The sequence below is a fragment of the Elephantulus edwardii genome, unplaced genomic scaffold (assembly GCF_000299155.1).
Source record: "Elephantulus edwardii isolate Elephantulus edwardi_28Jun2011 unplaced genomic scaffold, EleEdw1.0 scaffold00013, whole genome shotgun sequence".
Classification (NCBI taxonomy): Eukaryota; Metazoa; Chordata; class Mammalia; order Macroscelidea; family Macroscelididae; genus Elephantulus; species Elephantulus edwardii.
In genome coordinates, this window is record NW_006399763.1 from 22,980,908 (window position 1) to 22,988,723 (window position 7,816).

Sequence of the window (7,816 nt, forward strand, 5' to 3'; positions counted from 1 at the left end):
ATGGCCTGTATCAGGCGCACCTTAGTCTCCAGAGAGACACTGTTGCTCCTGAGTACTTTAGAGAGGTCCCTAACAGCAGACTTTCCCATTGCCATACGCTTTTTGATTTCCTGACTGTTGGTGCCAAGAGTGTTGACTGTGGATCCGAGCAAACTGAAGCTGTGAACACTCTCAATCTCTTCATCATCCATACTGACGCTGCCAATTGGTCCAGTAGTGAGAATTTTTGGCATCTTGACATTGAGTCTCAGTCCATACTGAAGGCTGCAGTCCTTGACCCTTTGCAGCAAGTGCATGAGGTCCTCCTCAGTTTCAGCAAGCCAGGTTTTATTATTGCCATTTTTTTCTGCATTTCTTTTTCTGTTGTTCCTGCTTGTTTTAATTTATCTACTCTCCTCTGCTGTCTCTGTGTGAAGGGGTTCACTTACAATTTCTTGTAAAATTGGCCTTATTTTCACAAATTTCTTTAGATCTTAACTTTCTGCAACTGATATAATTTATTTTTGTATATTTTTAATATTTGATTGACAGCTTTGCTGGATACAAAAATTGTTTTCTTTCAGCATTCTGTATATACTATCCAATGTTTTATTTTTTGCATGGTTTTGATAAATAATTGGTTATCCCTTTTGGTGATTGTTTTTCTTCCACTGATTTTAGTGATTTATCTTTCTTTGGAGAATTTGACAAAAATGAGTTGTGATAGGTTTTTTTTGGAGGGAAGGGGATAGTCTAGTCTATTTGGAGTTCTCTAAGCTTTTTTGCTTTTTTTATTATAGAGAATGCTTCAAGAATCTGTGTGCACAAAGGCTATGTTAATCTTCTCTGTGTCATTTCAATTTTTATTATATACATTACAAAAGTGAGCACCTTGAATGTATATTTCCTTGTATTTCATGATATCTGAAAAGTTTTCTTCTAGTATCTTGTGCAGTTTTCTCCATGTTTTCTTAAATGTCTCCTGTCCTAGAATTTCAATCATGTATAGTTTGCTTCATTTGATGTCATTCCACTTGATTGTGTATTTTCTTCTTATTCCTTCCTTCTTCTTAATATTTTGTCTTCAGTAAGTTCTCACTGTGGTTGTTATCTCACTGATTCTGTTTCATCTCTCCTTTCTATTTGTATCTCAAACATGTTGAGAATGTCTGCAATTTTGATCTTGAGATTCTGAATTTTATTTCCATGATTTTCTGTTGTTCCTAGACCTGGGTTGATTTTATTCTTTTTGCCTTGTGATTTTTTAAAATTTATTTTTGCTCTTTAGTTATGGTTTTAATTCTGCATTCCAACATTTTAACATTACTTCTTCAGTACTAGCTTGTGAAACACCACATTAGCTGCTTTTTTTTTAACCTTCTTATCTCTTAGGTATTTATTGGATCTACAATTTGTTCTGATTTTTTAGAAGAATACTCGTTTTATTTTTTATCATAATTTTTTACTCTACATGCTGCTTCATTGACATTATGTGAAATAGAAGAGGATTTGCTGTTTCTCCCATGAGCTCATAAAGACTCTGGAGGGAGCTGGGAATATCCTCCGAATGCTGTCCAGGGCCTTTCTCTCCCCAAGTCTCAGTGGTTGATGCTCCTGTTGTACCTGTGTCATCTCTTGAGGCTGAGTGGGAGAGATAAGTTATGACTTAGCAGCATTCTGAGAGACCTGGGAAAATTCACAAATGCTACTCCAACCTTTTCCTCCCTAAATCTTATTGGTGAGTGTTTGTGGTGTATCTGTGTCTACTGAGGCTGGGGCTAGTCTGCCTAAATCAGTCTTCTCTTGTTCCCAGGGCTGGCAGGAATTCTTCCCTCGACTGGAGAGCTCACTGCTTCAGTTCAAAGATTTATTTTACTGACATATTCCCACCTGGCCATGTGGTCAGGACCAAGGTAATGGATAGAAAAGTCATTCTTGAAAGCACAGAGGAGTTGTGACAATATTTTTTGTTTTCTTCACGTTCAGTAAACAATATTATGTCATCTACATATTGCAGGTCGTTCTTGAGTCTCCCTCCAAGCCTAATGTCAGAAACTTCTTTATATAGTTCAATTTAACATATTGTTTTACACTCTGAATGAATAAATTCTGTGAAAGTAGGCCATATGATACCATTTAAATATGGTGAAAGTAAACTTGATGTATACCTTTCCTGATTTTAAAGCATGTACCATCTCCTTGATCTTTGAAAAACTGCTTCTTAAGCTATTCTTCCATTCTTAGAAATATTATCTGTAATTTGATCTGATGCACATGGTTTAAATGCTTTTATATTGTCAGTAAAACTTCTTTCTGGTGTTTTTTTTCTTTCAGTCATGACCCTCTGTCATAATAGTGCCTCCTTCAAACTACTCTTCTGAATTGGATTTGAAATTTCAGCAGTTCCCTGTTGATGCACTGCTACAATCTGTTTTGAATTATCACTAGCATAATTTTCCTTGCATGAGATTAATAACTTTCACATTTTATTGGATTGTTTTCCTTTGGAGTAGACATGTTTATGGTTCTCTTAGTTGGTTGGCCATACACAAGTGAGCCCTTCTAATGGTGCATCCATTTTATATTTTTTAAAATGTGCCTTGATTGCTAGTCCGTCGATTCACTAATGCTTTTATTGTATTTTTTTGCTTCTTCCCTCAATACTTTTGGGTTTTGAGCCCATGTTACCTCCTGAAATAATTAAACATCAAACCAGAACAGCCTGCCAAATAAATACATGCACACTTATGTTTACTGCTGCTTTGTTCACAGTAGCAAAGAGATAGAAACAACCCAAGTGCCATCAACAAATGATTGGCTAGAGCAGCTGCGGTATATTCACACAAGAGAATACTACACAGCCAGCACTGAGAAACAAGGGACTCATAAAATATTATACAAGATGGGTGACTCTGGAGGACATTATGCTGAGCGAAATAACTCAGTCACAAAAGGACAAATACTACATCATGCCACTGTTATAAAACAGGACTGACATGGGGATTGGGGGGAAACTGAAATAATTAAACATCAACCATTGGTCTTTGTACAGTGTCTCCTCTCTTTTCTCCCTCCATCTTTTTCTGATACTTTAGACAGTATTATTTTCCTGTCTTGGAAAAAAACCCAAAAAAAACCTAAAAAAAAACCCACCCGCAAAGAAAAACACCACTCAAAAACTTTTGCCTCAAGTTGCAATATTAAAGAGATCATGCTTACCTTGACTGAAATTCTGTTATTTTCTGACATTTTTGCTGCTGTTTTTGTGATTATAATATTTATTTCCCAGTATCTGGTGCATTTTCAGAAGGTATTTATATCTTTAGATGTTTTGGATTTATATATTTTAGATGAATTTAAAATCAAGGCATATTTATAGTATCCTGTAGCTCACAGCATTGGACATGAGGATAAACCTTGAAATTGTCTTTTAAACTATGAATGCAAAATTGTTATTCCTCAATATTATTTTATTCCTGGAATAGTAAATCATATGATTGTCTGATTAAGTGGCCAATGACAGTACATCTCAACTCACTAATACCTAATATGTAAATACTTGTTAGTTCCATTTCATTTTTGACAGTCTAATTTTCCTATTTCATACTTACATTCATATTTCATACGTTCTACACCACAATATTAATGGATATTTTAAGCTGTTCTTCCTTGTTTTGAGTGTCTTCCAATCGTAAGGCTATACCTCCGGTGTTATACCTGTGTTGTTGTTGCTGATTGCTGTAGAGTTGAGTACGACTTGTAGAGACTCTATGAACAAAAGATCTAATGCCTTTCCATAACTATCATCGTTTCTCCAAGTTCATAGAGCTTCCAGAAGTATGTGGTTTAGTAAGTGGATGCTTACTCCTGCTTCCAAGCCCACTTTACAACTGGTAGCTCCACCAAACACTATACACAATGGGTAACCATTATAGTATTTAACACCTCAATGGCACAAGATTCAGCATTACAGCAAACCCAGGTTACTTCATACAGCACATTGACAAAGAGTAATGTGCAAAGTGGAAAAGTGTTCTTCTAGATAGTGTCATTTAGCAGTGGTTAAGTATTATCTATTTGAATATGACTCAGAGTAAGCTTTGTACAAAAGACCTGAACCCTGTTCTGTACCTAACATTATTTCTGTACATTTACAGAATTTAGTGAGTTTGTGAGTTTTTAGAGTTTAGGAAGTGGATGCCACTCCTGATTCCCATCATAAATCAATTTGAAAGCTCATCTAAACATTATACATCATGGGTAACCAATATGGTATTTGATACGACTATGGAACAGTGTTCAGCATCACAGCACTCCAACTTTTTCAGTACAGCAAATAGACAAATGATTGCTGTGTCATTTAAAGAATATTCATTCTAAAATAAATAAATTTGCCCTTGGGCCTGTGGCCCTCAGGCCCTACAGAATTTTAAAGCCACATTCTCTAGCAGGCCTCCACTCTTGGTAAAAAGCTCAAGGGCCACCCACTTTTGTAGGGGTTGGGGGTGGGAGAACAGTAACACACATCAAACACAACCTCAAAAACTTCCCTTATGTGACCACCATTAAGATGCTAGCTAACAGAAGTGAATATTAAATGTACCATGTTTACTTATCTAACTGTACTTAATTGTTCATTGGGTTTTCAAAGGATTGTTATTTCAGAAGTGACTTTTCAATCCTTCTTTCTTGTCTATCTTAATATTGGAGCTCTGCTTTAGTACAGTATCTGACAGATAAATGTTTTACCCATAAAAACAGACAATAAATATGCTAACATATACATATCTAAGTTATTAAAACAAACGGTATTCAAAGCACTCCTCCAATACAATAAATTGAAAGAGAAGTGATTATACCCATCAGGACAAACCAACAAGATGAAATTCTTGAAATTGTCAAAGATTTAATCTTGTGTGGATCCATAACCAAAACCCTTGACACTACCGGTCAAAAAAACCAAAAAAATATATATTGTATTAAGAAAGTGTTCTGTAAAGGAACTCTCCAAAATACTGAGGGAAAAGATGTCGGTTTGCAGATTAAGATGTCCCTAATTCAAGTCAGTTCTTTTCAATCACTTGCTATGTGTCTGAGAGCTGGACAATGAATAAGATGACGGAAGAAGAATCATTATGTTTGAGTTGTTGTGTTGGAGTTCTAAACATCTCATGGACTATCAAAAGAGCAAATAAATATGATTTGAAGAACGAATAACCAGAATGCTCCTTTGAAGCAAGGATGGTGAAACTTTGTTTCACGTATTTTGACTATGTTGTTAGAAGGGACTTTTCTTTGGAAAAAGACGCCATGCTTGGAAAGATAGAGGAACAGTGTAAAGAAGACCCTCAATAAGATGAATTTATGCAGTGATTGAAGCAATGGGCTCATGAATGTCAAAGATCATGAAATGGTGCAGGATATTACAGAGTTCAGAGCTGTTGTTTGTAATGTTGCTGTGAGTTGTACTTAACTCTACAACACATAACAATAACATTATAAATAGATAAAATTATTACTGTCAATTGGCATTGAGTTGAGTATGACTCATGGCAGCCTGATGAACAAAAGAACTGAATTCTGTTGTATCCTATTCCATGCTCATACTTCCCAACACACAAGATCCCATTGTGGCAATCCACCTGGTGGCAGGTCTGCCTCTCCTACGCCAACTCTTCACCCTTACCAGTATCATGTCCCTATCCAAGGAACAGCCCATCCTAGCAATATGCCCAAGCTATGTGAGGCAACACCTCATCATTCTTGCCTTCCACATTCTTACTATTTCTGTATTTCCTCCCACTAGTTCTGTTGTATTGTAATTTACCATCTGAAATTATATTATTAAAAATATGACATTATTAAAAAAATGACATTATAGTGCAAGTACTTTCTAAATTTTTGAGAGTCGAGAATATTCACTTTAATGACTATCCATTGTAGTGGAAAATGTTTATACCATAACTTTTCCTGGCATGTTGTAATAGTAGTTTGCGTGGCCAGATCAACAGTAATCAATAACTGTACTTCCCAAATTACCACCACACTTATAAGGAATTTTTATCATCTTCAGATTATGAGGATTAGGCATTTGAGAGTTAAGAAAAGCTGATATATTTTTAATTTATTAGCTTATTAAAGAACTCTCCTTTAATTTCTTAATAGATTCTTTATAATTTTTGTTTATTTTATCCTGTCACTGTGTATTTTATTAGGAAATTTTCTAAAATTTGGAAACAAAATTCACCAAAGGCATATTCTATTCATGTCTCTGATTGCATTCCAAATGTAATAAATTCCTTTAGATAATTTAAAACTATTTCTTATAATCATATTCATAATTAAATTTTCTTTCTCTGTAGTGCAAATAAAAATTGTCTCATTCCATGCCTGTTGAAGTATGTCCCTTAGTCATTACAACCACCAGTGATCTTTGAAAAACCTTTCTTTACATACTAACCAATCATTTACATAAAATCTTTCATTAATTTGCTATATAAGTCAATGCCATTCACATTATTGTTTCTAATGTTTCTTTGCTTAAATATAAGGACAATTAGCTATAACTTTCAAGGTAGTTACCTTAAAATTATTTATGCAATAGAAATGCATTTTTTATAGGAATAAATATGCAGTTACAGTTACAGTTAGCAAATCTTTCTCAGCTCTCAGCTTTAGTTTTGTGCAATAGTTTCTAGTCTAATGTATAAATCTCTAAAACTAATTGTGCATTCTACTAGAAATCGAATAAGATCCATTTAGGTAAAACTTTGCAACACATCCTTTCATGAAAGTGCTTAACATGGCTTGGTTAAGAAAGGTCCCTTCCATCTGTGCATGACTTGTTTATGCAGTGGTGTCATATTAACAATGCAATTACACTGGCCTGGATGATTCATGAGACAAATTAAAACATTGAATAAAGTGTTATTGTAGTCATTACCCTTCATTGTAAGTGAACATTTAACAGCACTTATATAAGTATTATACAACATAAAGTTAATAGGGAAATAATATTACCGCCTTGTTACTATTTATATGTACAGGTTTTGTTGGTATTTGGAATGGTGAAATTAGTGTGATGTGTTATTGATACTGTTGCTATTAAGCAACATTTTCTCACATTCTTTTTTAACATTCATGTCAATCCACTAGGTAATTAATTTAAAAAGACTACATTTACTGGTATATTTTATCTCCAACCTGTCACAGTCTTTGTAGGATACATACATTATTTTTATGAAAAGAACATTGATTAAATTTACAAGTTTACAATTTATATAAGATTATCAGAACAGCTATCAGTTAACTGAAATTATATGTATTAAAAATATAAAAATATACAATAAATATATATATAAACAGTACGTATGGCAGATATCATGCTTAATTACTATTTAACGTTCACTTACCACCAGAAACACGCACTCTCAATCCTTCTTCCATCATAGAGTTTCCAAGACTGTGAATCTTTATGGAGACAAACAGCCTCATGTTTCTACCATGAAACAACTGGTGAGTTTGACCTTCCAACCTTTTGGTTAGTATTAAATACTTTAACCACTGCATTATCAAGGCTGTTCATAGCCAAAACATTTCTAAAATGCTGTAGCTATATTTTTTACTGTTGTAATTCATGTATACAAAGTGGAAATGAAGAGTTTAGGCAAACAGAAATGGTGTGACATATATTGGATAGTTTAAAACATGCATCTCAGATCTTCAAAACTTTAGTTAATGCTAAGACTTCCAAAACAATATTGAATAAAAGAGGTGATAGTGGGCATCCTTGCCTAGTTCCTGTTCTTAAAGGGAATGCCTTTAACCTCTCTCCATT